General features: G+C 41.8%; 1 protein-coding gene across 34 annotated transcripts in view; it reads right to left on the reverse strand.

Moving 5' to 3' along the window:
- The window catches only part of ANK3 (ankyrin 3), a 661,543-nt gene that overhangs the window by 258,597 nt on the left and 389,281 nt on the right, over positions 1–13,665 (reverse strand). The gene's annotated exons all lie outside the window — the stretch shown is intronic.

Here is a 13,665-nt window from a genome sequence, read left to right on the forward strand (position 1 = left end):
CATGGGGATGCCTCCAACCCTGGTTTTAACTGACACACTATTGGCAAACAGGAGTGCGCACAGCTTCCAAATTAGGGCAGGAGATTTCTGCTACCCTAATTATGATTCTGTGAACTGCCCTCATGTGTCTGCTGAGGAACTACAGAGCACTGCAGAGGTTTTGGAGTGGTATCTATGGCACACACTTAGTCAAGTAGAGCACTGCCCAGATATGTTTCCCTGTGCAATCAGTCAGCAGGTCCTAGGCTGCACCCTACACACCTGCAAAAAGAAGACTGGTAATGGCAGACTAGCAAGCTTTCAGGGAAACTTGTCCAAAATTATAGATGTTCACAGTAAGCCCTGGAGGACCCAGTGTTGTTTGTTTGTGGTTTGATTTTGTAAGCACTACTTTTGTGAGTTTAGAGAAATGTCAATTTTCTAGACCCCGATATTCTGGATTTTGGATTTTCTGGACAGCACTTGAAGATCTAGAAGTTTGGTTATGTTGGTCTGTTATTTGGCTCTCAACCACTGTCCCAGGCACGTGCTGTGAGACCTTGTGCAGAAAAATACTTTCTGAATCCTAGAGAGTATGTTGTGTGCTAGTGTGCAAAGATTTTTTGTTGTCGTCGTCAGTTACCTTCAGTGTCCCAAAAGCTGCATGTTTTGTGTTGTGGAAACATATTCTAGTTTATCTTACCAACTTTTGTAACCATATTTTTGCTGCAATTAGGACCACCTAATCCAGACTGACCTCCCCCTTCCCCCACCAATTAGTCTGGTAAATCCAAGTTTCTCTGCACTACCATCAAGGGTACCACTTTGGCAAAGAGCTCTATCACCAGAAACATCTGCTATGTGCAGAAGGGTGCAATGCCCCAAAATTGTCTCTCTTGATCTCTCCTCCACTGTGCACCTTCACTGTCCAGCTTGTGCCTCTTTTGAAAAATGGGGCACTCCCGTCCTTTGCTGCCAGTGCATTACCACCCTAGCCATCTCTTGTTCCAATGGAATTGGGCCACATGGAGCAGTGTCACGCAGTCCCCATGGCATCAGGGCCAAGGACCACCTGGAATACTGTGATGTACAACTGCCTGAAAGGCACTGCCCTAGGGTTCCCAGGAGCAGACTTTGAAAGCTACTGCCTTATACCACTACTGCACAAAAAACAGGATTTATACCTTTTACTGTTAATTTAATGAGCCTGCAATATTTAACACGACTGACATCGCATGGTTTTATAGGAGAGCATTTGGTAATTGTTTGCTTCCCTGCTCAATTTTCAACATTTGTTGTGGAGAGAAACCTCTAGCAGGTTCTCATTGTTCGCAAGCAGAACACATTCTGGCTTCTGTCCCAACAGAAGGATACTAACAGTTTTCATGGCACAGGGGCAACAACCTCGCTTTGGAGGGATTAACTTCTGTTCAAAAGGCCTCATTGTCTCACTGTATACAAGTGGGAAGTTTGTACACAAACTGTGGGTTCTTGCATACATTCTCATGGAGAAGGAGTTAATCCAAATGCAGCATAAATATAAGGGCTGGTCTACATGTGCAGCAGAATGCAGTGGCAGAATATATTAAACCACTTCAGACTGCAGGTAAGTTATCACATTTATAATGTTCCCCTATGTCTCCTGAGATGTTTCCAGGGAAAATGGTGGTAATTACCATTAAAGCCAAATATGAATTAGAACCGGGTTACCTGAGAGAGTGTCTTCTTCCGCATGATCCCTACCACATATTAAGGTCATCCAGAGAGGTCCATCTCTGACTGCTGAAAGCTCACCTAGCAGTGACTTGGGACCTGGCCTTCTCTGTAGTTGCTCCTTAGGTAGGGAATTGGTATAGGTATGGAGGTAAGGAATTAGGTATTAATAGGGAATAATTATAGATATTATAGCAAATAATAATGGGTATTAATAGGGAATAATTAATTAGAAAGTAGGTATAGGTATAATTAGGCATTAGGTATAGTTATTAGGTATGAAATTAGGCTTGGTGGCTGAAGAACTGGGACAATTTGAGGTGATGAGAAAGGATGTTCTAAACTTTCTTGAAAAACTAAAAATTAACAAATTTCCAGGGCTAGATGACATCCACCCAAGAGTTTTGAAGGAACTCAAATGAAAAATTGCTGATCTCCTAGAAAAATATGCAACTTGTCCCAACAATCAGGCTCTATACTAGAGGACTAAAAGCTAATGCAACTCCCATTTTCAAAAAGGGATCCAGGGGGATTTGGGAAATTACAGACTGGTTAGCTTAAATTCTGTGCCAGGTAAATTGATGGAAAACATACATAATTGTTAACATATAGAAGAAAAGGCCTTGTTGCAGGAGAACCAGCATGGCTTCTGCAAGAACAAATCTTGCCTCACTAACCTTTTGGAATTATTTGAGAGTGTCAACAGGCATGTGGATAAAGGTGATCCAGTTGACATGGTATCCTTGCACTTCCAAAAAGCTTTTGACAAAGTTCCTCACCAAAGACTCTTGAGCAAACCTAGCAGTCATGGGATAAGGGGACAGGTTCATGGATGGATTGGTAACTGGTTGAAGGATAGGAAACTGGTTGAAGGATAGGGTAGGTATAAATAGACAGTTCTCTAAATGGAATGGAAGTATGAAATGGGGTCCCCCAGGGATCTGTACTGGGACCAGTGCTCTTTAACTTGTTCATAAATGATCTAAAAAGGTAACCAATTAAGTGGCCAAATTTGTGATGACACTAAACTTACTTAGGGTAGTGAAATCCACAACAGATTGTGAGGAGTTCCAAAAGGATCTCTCCAAACTGGGTGAGTGGGTAACAAAATGGCAGATATGTAAACAATATTTAAATGTACAAAGTGTTAAATGTAAGCAAATGTAAAGTGATACATATTGGGGCAGAAAAAACCCAACTTCACATATAGAGGTCTGACTGTCTGTGACATACCAGGAGAGAGATCTTGGGGTTATGGTTGCACAGTTCATTGAAAGTGTCAACGAAGTACGTGGCAGCTGTGAAAGATGCAAATTCCATGCCACAGATAATTGGAAGGAGATTGAAAATAAAAATGCTAATATCATAATGCCTTTATACAAATCTATGGTGTGGCCACATTTGGAGTACTGCATACAGTTCTGGTCACCATATCTTAAGAAGGACATTGTAGAATAGGAGAAGGTACAAAAGAGGACAACCAAGATGATCAGGGGCCTGGAGCACCTTCCTTATGAGGCAAGGCTACAGCATCTGGGGCTGTTTAGTTTGGAAAAGAGGTGACTAAAGGGAGACATGACAGAGGTGTATAAAATTATGCCTGGAGTAGGGAGAGTAGACAGAGAGAAATTTCTCTCACACACACACAACACTAGAACCAGGAGTCATCCCATGAAAACGAAGGCCAGGAAATTGAGGGCCAACAAAACGAAGTACTTTTTCACACAGCACATAATTAATCTATGGAATTCTCTGCCACGGGATGTGGTGATGGCCACTAACTTGGATGGCTTTAAAAGGGGATTAGACAAATTCATTTAGGGCAGGTCTATCAATGGCTACCAGTCTGGTGGCTATAGGCCACCTCCTTTCTCAGAAGCAAGATGCCTCTAAATATGAATTGCAGGGGAGCAACAGCAGGAGAGAAGGCATGCCCTCACATCTTGCTTGTTGGCTTCTCAGAGGCATCTGGTGGGCCACTGTGTGAAAGAGAATGCTGGACTAGACAGGCATTGGGCTTGATCTCTCAGAGCTGTGCTTATAGAATGTGCTCCTAAAGATACCCAAGGCTTAAGATGTTTAACAGCCTTTAAAAATCCTTAAAGATGCATCTTTTTAGCCTGGTCTTCAGCAGTTTTTAAATTGTTATAATCATTCATATATATATATATATATATATATATATATATATATATATATATATATACACACACACACACACACACACACACACTGCCTAGTGCCATCTGAGTTAGTTAGTATAACATTTTAATATAAATAAATAAGTTAGTAAGTAAGTTATTAAGTTTCTGCAAACATAAATCAAGCACAGCAGATAAAAGACTAGGCTAGAACCTTTCTCTCTGATCTGCTAATTTTCTATTTGTGGAGATTTTTTTAAACATGAGGAAGCAGTCAAACATGGCATGTCCCACTTGAAGTGTGAAGTGGTAATCTACTCTTATCACCTCAGCATTCTGCTACCCCATCTGCAGTATGTTGTAGCCTAGTATGCTGCCTGATGTGCTAGATTTCTATTTGCTGGATTTATTTTTAAGTCAAATCTAGAATACATTTGACAGATGTTCTTACTGGCTTGTCCATCTTGCACCTCCTGCCATGTGGGAGATGCAAGCAGGCAGATCATCCCCCTTTAAAAAAAATGTTTCCATTGCACCCTGCAACTTTATCCAATGTAGTGTGTGCTTAGTGCCCCCCCGCTTTCCCCCCATTTAAAAATCATATTTTTAAAGAGTGGAGGTGAGGAGAACATCACAACTCTCTTGAATGAATCAATAGCCAAAGCTGTGTTGCCCAGGCAAGGTCCAAGCACAAACATAATGTCTTTGTAGGCCTTCCTGTTTAGCGGGTCACATTTACTTGGAAGTCAGATCTGTGGAAATAAGTTAGATGCACTTTCAAATGAACTCATTCAGGACAGAATGCCAGTTTTGTTTCTCAACTATCTCTGTATTTCTGACCTGTAGCCTGCAGGGTGAACTGGTTTCCCTGATAAAGCAATTTCTGCCAATAAGATAGAATGTGCCTTAGAAGTTGTCTGCCACTGGTACTTAACAACCATACAACTGAATAAATTTAACACTGACATTTCTCCCAATTGTTGGAGGAAGTGTCAGAGGAGGGGGACTCTGCACCACACTTGGTGGAGCTGTGCATTGATTCAGTCCTATTGGGAAATGATAGTTCTTGGTTCTCAATTAAAACCTGATCTGATGTCAGCTTTGCTGGAAATCTGAAATGAAGATCCAGGGTTGTCTTATAACACTGTTGTTATTTATAATTTAATGGCTGCAAAAATGGAACCTGTACACTGTTGGAAAGAGCTTACCCAACCACCAACCAATAGTAAATACTCTGGAAGCTGCCCTAATGGAGAAATTAATGCAGCAATTCAGGGTCTCTTATGGAATCTCTTAACTCTGATAGCTTGATCAAGTGCTAGTATGCAATCATTAATTATGCAATTACACAACAAGCTATTCAATATATCACAAGAGGACACTGTGTTTTGGAAAGATGTTCTCTCTCTCTCTCCTGATTGATGAAAACCCCATATTTTGTTGTCTGATATGCTGATATTTTCATTTATAAAATATGATTAATAAAAAATTAATTTAAAAAATTGATTTTAAACATCTGTGACAACCTGCTCATCCCTTCAGCAGATTAAATTTGAGATTTCCTGAGATTTTGGGATTTAGAGCCAAAGGAACCACCCCTTCTACCACTTCAGTCAGCATAAAATCAACTCAAGGTACACTGCTAAAACCTGTACCTTTTATTTCTGTACCTTCTGAGCCATTTTGTGGCTCTTTTCTGGGGACCCCCCCTCAAAAAAGAACAAAAATAGGAGGATTTGAAAATTTGGGGGGCATTACTGGAGAGCAAGGTACTGTGCTTTTTTCTTCTCACCCCTGCTTCCCCTTGTGATTTTCAGCACACTTCAATGTGCTTAGGAATCTAACCTCTCAGTCCCCATAGGGTTAAGTTCTCTTTAGTCACAATTTCATTGTCTATGGAAATAGGTCGGAACAGAACCCCCACAACTAAAAAGAGGGCCTCTTGTATCCCTAAAGAGGTCAACTAATGTATATTTGTACAGATTATGTAAATTCAGGATGTGGTTCAATTCTAAAAGGAACTTTAAAAAAACAAGATGGTCCTGCCGGCATCAGAATGTTGGGAATGTTACATTGGGTGAGATCTCATTTTGAGCCATCTGGGTGGCTGCAATTCTACTTGGGAGTGCTTCTTTTCTTCAGTGGCACAGCATACTTTCCAACAGTGACGGGTTCTTTTTCCAATTTTAGGAGCTTCTGCCTTTTCCTGAATTTGCTGTTCATGACTCCCGCGCTACATTGGGACCTAGATAGGACCACTGGCTTGAAAGACTGGAAAATCTATTTCTTGTGATCAAGGAAAATGACCCCACCACCAAACAGGCAATGCTGTTACATTTGGCGGTGAAGTTCATCATATTTTCAAAACTGTACCAGATACCAGAAATAGTGATGATTATGAAAAGACAAAGCTAGCACTCACCAAGTATTTTAAGCCCTACAAATACAGACTTTGAGCAGTGTATGTTTTGGCAAGCACATCAAAAGGAAGGAGAAAGTACTGGTGCATATCACACCCATCTTCATAACCTTGCACACTCCTGTGCATTCACAAACACAGTCAACGAGATAAGGGCACAGATAATACAAGGATGTTCCTCAGCCAAGCTTTGGCGACAAATTCTATGTGAACCCCAGATGACTCTCACCAAAATATTAGACACAGCCTGAGCAAATGAAATGTCTGGACAACATGCCCAACTGACTGAGCAAGGCAGCCATGCCCCACAAATGGAAACTATACAAAAGCTTCACACACACCCCAGATGCAAGCAGCCAACATTTTCCCAAGTCACCCACCCATTTTCAGCCATGCAGTATGTGCCTGAGCAGACAGCCCAATGAGTTTGTTTACAACTGTGGTGGGTTTTATCCCCAAAAGGGTGTTTGCCTTACTAGGGGCACAACTTGCCATGCCTGTAGGGGAAAGAACCACTATGCAAGAGTCTGCAGGTCCTCACAGATTACCTCATGTCCTCGCCAGCAGAGTCATGGGTAGGCAAATGATCTTCAGGCTGCTCTTCCTGAGGAAGATAACTTATACATCTATACTGTCTGTTCTCCTGCCCCAACTACTTCTGACCATAAGGGTCTGCCTCATTGCTATGTTTTCATAGGAGGACACAAAGTTCGTGTTTTAACTGACACAGGTGCAACTATAAATGTGATGGCCAAGTGTGACTATGAGGCACTTCCTCAGAAACTGCTGCTGTTGCGCTCAACCATTAAAGTTTACCCCTATGCAACTCCAACTCTGTTGCCTCTATGTGGCATGTTCCAGGCACATTTTACCTTCCAGGACACATAAATCCCATGTATGTTGCTCCTAGTGATGATACCTTGCTCATCTATGACACAGCCAATGCCTTGGGGCTCATCACAATGCTCCGGACTATACTTCCTGATCCACTTCCTTTTAACCTCCACTAGTATGAGCACATGTTTCAAGGCATTGAAAAGTTGAAAAGGAAGCAAGTAAAACTTCACATTGATGAAACAGTTCAACCTGTTGCCCTGCTACACAGACGTATTCCTTTCCATATTAGGAAAGGAATACATCTGGTTGAAGACTCAGGACATTTGGAGGAACTTGTTATCATTGAGCACATGGATGGCCCTATCCCATGGGTCTCCCCATAGCTGTTGCCCAAAACCTATACAGCTGGACAAAATCAGGATATGTGTAGACACGCGCCTCCCCAATCAAGCAGGGGAGACATTATTCCCACTGTGAATGACATCATTGCTGATCTTAATGGATCATTGGAATGTTATCATTGTTAATGGAATGACATCATTGCTGATCTTACTGCTGGTTACCAACAACTTGAACCTGATTCCTTATATATCATGACATTTTCAACTCATGTGGGCCTTCGGCACTACAAGTGCCTCAGTTTTGGCATTTCTTCTGCTGTGGAAATATTGGACTCCTAGGTGTGCTCAGTGATGATATTTTGGTGTTTGGTACCACAGAAGAGAAGCATGACTCTCATCTTACTGCAGTCTTATGGTGTCTGCAGGAGGATAATCTGACTCTTAACCAGAGCAAATGCAAATTCAAAAAAACCACCGAGTTTTTTGGCTATAACTTTTCCAAGGACGGTATATCTGCTGAACCCAAAAAAGTAATAGCAATGCACAATGCTACTGTACCCACCACTCCCACTGAAGTTCATAGCCTTTGGGGCCTTGCAAATTATTGTGGCAGATTCATCTAACAGCTCACGGCAATATCCTAGACTCCCAGGGATCTTACAAAAAAGGATCAACCATGGGAGTGGTTGGCTGAATATCAAGATGCTTTCACAGAGCTCAAGAATGCCCTTGCAAGTAATGTTGTCATGTCATACTTTGACCCCAACAAACAGACTGAACTTTGGGTGGACACCAACCCTGTTGGCCTGGGTGCTGTCTTCATAGAAGTAGATCAACATGGCCATATTTCTACCATAGCATATGCTAGCGAAGCTCTTTCACCCACAGAACGATGGTGTTCTCAAACAGAGTGGGAAGAACTAGCAATTGCCTGGGCATGTTCTCATTTTCACTTCTACATTTATGGATCCTTTCACAGTCATAACTGATCACAAGCCTCTGCAACCTATGTTCAACATTCCGTCCTTTCAACCTCCAGTGTGTATTGAACAATGGATGCTTAAATTGCAGGGATATGACTACAGGGTCATCTATCACTCAGTAAAGATAATCCAGCTGATTAATTTTCCAGATATCCTATCTCCAGCACAACGTCTGATCATGATACTACAACCAAGGCAGAGGCACAAGTCAACTTTCTTCTCTCCCACACAGTTCCCAAAGCTCTTTCTTTGCAGGAAATAGCGTCTGCTACATGTGATGACCCTTGCCTACAGATTGTCATTAAGACCATTCACAGCGGAAAGCACTTTTGAATGATTTAGCACATTTGACTTCTGAGGCACAAGCCACCATTCGATCCTTTGCCAATGTGTGAAATGAACTTGCTGTTACAGACACTGATCTCCTCCTTCGGGGCATGCAACTGGTTATTCCATTGGTTTTATGGAATCGTGCCATTGATTTGGCCCATGAAGGTCACCAAGTATGGTGAAAAGCAAAGTTTTCTATAACTGATTCCCTTGCTGAACAATGTGTGCAGTCTTGCTCTCTGTGTCAGGCTGCAGTTCCTCAGAGTTACTCAACTTCACTACAAGTTTCTCTTCTTCCTTCTTCACCATGGGTGGAGGTCAGTGTTGATTTTTGTGATCCCCAATGGTGAGCATCTATTGGTTGTCATTGATCATTATAGCTGTTTTCCAGAGGTGAAAATGCTTACCAGCACTTCAGCTAATACTGTAATCCCCTACTAATTGAGTAAAGAAGCACCTTTTTAAAGTGGTGATTCTCTTTATTTAGCAGGGAGAGAGCAATTGGCCCTATCCATTCCCAGCACAGCATCCCTCCAGTAGCTGTTGCTGGTGTCTGTTGTATGTGTCTTTTTGAGATTGTGAGCCCTTTGGGGACAGGGAGCCACTTTATTTATTTATTTATTTATTTATATCTATGTAAACCGCTTTGGGAACTTTTGTTGAAAAGTGGTATACAAATATTCACCGTCATATTCATAAATTGGATAAGATTTTCTCATCCTATGGCATACAAGCTGTTCTCAAAAGTGACAATGGACCGCCTTTTCAGAGCTCCTAGCTTGCTCAATTCGCAGGCTATCTAGGCCTCAAACTTCGAAAAGCCACGCCGTACTGGCTGCAGGCCAATGCGGAAGTTGAGAGGTTCATGAGTACACTCAGGAAGGCTCTCCAGATTGCCACAGCAGAGGGTGCCAATCTGAAACAAACATTATTTCATTTCCTTCACAGCTGCAGGTCCACTCCCCACTGCACTGAAGGTAGACTGCATGTGCCTCTCTGTAAATAATATCTATCTCATCAAACTGTTAATATTCCTGATTCAACTCCATTGTCTTGTCCTTGCATATCACAACTCTCTCCTCTGGATTCTACAAATCCCAATGCAAATCACCCCCTCAAAGCTTCTATTTGCAAACTGCAGCTTCCCTCTCAAGGCAAATACCAGCTTTGGTGAGGGTGGGTTACATCAGGAATGTGGTGAAGGGGGGAAGTATTAAAAACCTTTATACCAGTTATACAATTCTGAGCCAGTTCAGGCTCACAGGGCCACCATTTTAAAACAAAAAACAAACACACACAGAATTGACATGTTTTGACATGGAAGGTGCATGGGGCAAGCTGGTTGCTGGAACTGGAGGAATATCATTTGCAATTCTTTGCCTCCACAGTCCATCATTCAGCGTGGCCGCTGTAACATAGAGAGTCAGCACAATGTAGTGGTTAGAGTGCTGGACTAGGACCAGGAAGACCCAAATTCAAATCCTCATTCAACCATGAAACTCACTGGGTGACTTTGGGCCAGTCATGTATCTCTCAGCCTAACCTACCTCACAGGGTTGTTGTGAGGATAAAATAAGCATGTACACTGCTCTGAGCTCCTCAGAGCAAGAGTGGGATATAAATGTAAAAGATAGATAGATAAATAAATAAAACATCATTGTACCTCTTCAGTACGGCCCCATTAAAAATGTTGTTTCGATAACACAACAAAAACACTCTGCTGTTTGCTACTTTCAGGAACTCTTGTGTCATTACCAGCCCCATAGGGTGTAATTTCTTACCAGCCCATACTATGTAATGTTCAGATAGAATTTTTTTTTGTTTATAATTTTAAAAGCTAACATTATTGGGGAGGGAACAGTCACATAAAAATAGAAATATTTTTTTAATAGAGAAAATTTCCTTTTTCTTCTAAAAAGAAAGGGTTTTAATCTGAAAATAAAAAAGACTCAGTTGACATGCCATCAATGCCATTCTAAATCTAAGGACTGTAGTATGGTGCTGCTTCTGTGTGGCCACGTCTGATGTTACGTTGGTAATGCTTTACCTGGGAAACCATGCAGGGCAGGTGAATATTATGATTCATAATACTCTTCATGCTGCATCAGTTATGTTTGAACCAAGGAACTATTTAGATAAGAAAATCATGTTTGTTTGTTTTCACTAAACATTTATTCAGATGATGTTCAGTATATTGACTCATACTACAAAGGTGTGATACATCAAGCAGCCCTTTAATACTTTCTTGTCTAAGTTATGATTTCCATCTCTCTCAAACCACAAAGTGAAGTTAGTGTGCTTTGGAACAAATATACAAAAACAAAAGTAAAATCCTTCTTGCTTAGGTTTTTAAATACAAAACTTGAAAATAAACAGAAATCACAAATTGCTTATTTGTAAATGTGACAAATCAGCAGAAACTGTTTTTAAATTGGAAAGAACCTTGGCAGAATTGTAGCTATTGTGAATATTGACACAGCGACAGATTCAAAATATCAAGTTCAAAATGCAATGGCATGGTGATTTTCTATTAAATCAGTTGGCTTTTCCTGTGATGTCACTCTGTTCTCGCTAACATAGAGGCACAATGTTGTTACAAGTTCAAAAGGGAAACAGCTCTAACTCAGCACACAGGTCATTCAGGATATGGAGAGGTATGAGCAAGACATTTGCTACAGCCTAACCAGAGCAAACTTCTCACATCAAACCTCTCACTTACATGTTACGTTTCATTGTATAAAGCCACAACAAGAGAATATTCAGGAAATATCCTGGAATGTTTCTCCATAGTTCCTACCCTCTGGACTCTGTTATGCTCTTTGACCCTGGTTCCATTTTCAAATTAACCTCAACATTCTTGCTTAATGCTGACGGGACACCCAACATCTTTTCTGGGTAGTCTTAACTCTGTTTTTGTCCCTGGAATTGATTATTTACTCCTAAGTTCAGTTTCAACACTTTGATCCATTTCCCCATTTACCACAAGCCACCACCAGTTTTGATCATATAGTTTTAACCCATTCCCTGACAATTCAACACATGCCAGGATGATGAATAGAACCTGCACACAAAGCTGGCACTCACTGGCATGTTTTGTTTTGTTTTTTTGCACACTGGCAATAGCTGCTGTTTGAAATTGTCTTGCAGGGGTAGGACCACAGCTCCATGGAAGAACATCTCCTTTGCATGCAGAAAGTGCCAGGATCAATCTCTGGCATCTTCAGGTAGCAAGGGTGGAACATAGGAAAGCTGCTCTATACTGAGTCAGGCCATTGGTCCATCTAACTCAGTATAGTCTACACATAGAATGGCAGCGGCTTCTCCAAGGTTACAGGCAGGAGTCTCTCTCAGCCCTATCTTGGAGATGCCGATGGGGGGACATTGGAGCGTTCTGCATGCAAGCATACAGGTGCTCTTCCCAGAGAGGCCCCATCCCCTGAGGGGAATATCTTACAGTTCTTACACATGTAGTCTCCCATTCAAATGCAAACCAGGGCAGACCCTGCTTAGCAATGGAGATAATCATGCTGACGACCACAAGACCAGCTCTCCTCCTATAGACCAGCTTTCCTAATAGAGCAGACAGGTTCAAAGAACCTGTCGTGCTCTGAATCGGGGGGCCATGGAGCATCCGGAGGAGCCGCCAAGCTCTCCACCACCACCTCCTTCCACTTCTGGCCTGGCTCTGTGCCTCCTCCTTCCATTGGCCAGGCTCCCAGCCAATGGAAGGAGGGCATGCACACAGCCCATCCACCGCCAACCACCTCCTTCAGTGGCCTGCTGGGCTCTGTACCACCTCCTTCCATTGGCCAGGAGTTCTGCCGATGGAAGGAAGATGGGGGTCACCACGGGGAAAGCGGAGGCCACCTGTGTATTGAACACAGACCCACTCTCCCCTCACTATGCCCTTGCCAGGTCGAACTGAGAAATATTCCCAAAAGCTGCTGCAAGTCAGTGTAGACAATACTGAGCTAAATGGATCAATAATCTGACTATATAAGGCAGCTTCCTATGTAATTTCTATTGTTTTGTTCCCAAATGAAAGAATGAAACAGCTTTGTTCCCAAATGAAAGAAAAAGGAGGATAGAACACTTCAAATAGATAGAAACTCCTTTTCTTAGTAGAGGGCACAGGAAGATCATATATGATTCTTCAAACTGTTAGTTGCAATAATATTTTCCTTAAACTGTTTCATATCGGCAGCTTTTCCTCTGTCTCAATCAAGCCTTTTTCAGAATATATTTAACTACATTTGTATCCTGCCCTTCTTTCAAGGAACTCAGGGCAATGTACATGGACATTATCCCATTTTATCCTCAGCAACTACCTTGTGAGGACGGTCAGGTTGCATGATGATGGCTGGCTCGTGGCCACCTGGTGAGCTTTATGGCTAAATGGGGATCTGAACCCAGGCCTCCCCTTCCCAAATGTGACATTCTATCAAGTCCAACACTCTATAGCGCCAATGAGAAAGGACATGATTGGCATGCTGACAGAGCCACAGCGCCGGCATCTTTTGTTCAAAGGATATCAGCTGGGCTGGGGAAAGCTTCAGCTTGAGACCTTGAAGAGCTATTTCCAGCCTGAGCAGACAGTTCTGGGCAGGAGGGATCAATGATTTGACCCAGGATAAGGGAGCTTCATATGTGCTACATAACCACTATACAGGCACTCCCTGTATAATTAACTTTAATACTGGGTTTTAAATGTTTTTAATCTTTTAAATGGTTTGAATTGTTAATTGATTTAATGTATTAAATTATTTTAATTGTAAACCGCCCAGAGACGCATGTTTTGAGCGGTACAGAAATATTTTAAATAAATAAAATAAAATAACCCTGACTTACAAACACCCAAATTACAAATGGCCCATGCTTACAAACAAAGCTCCATAACATATTAAATTAATGAAGTTCCCAAC

This window comes from Hemicordylus capensis, chromosome 3, assembly GCF_027244095.1.
Source record: "Hemicordylus capensis ecotype Gifberg chromosome 3, rHemCap1.1.pri, whole genome shotgun sequence".
NCBI lineage: Eukaryota > Metazoa > Chordata > Lepidosauria > Squamata > Cordylidae > Hemicordylus > Hemicordylus capensis.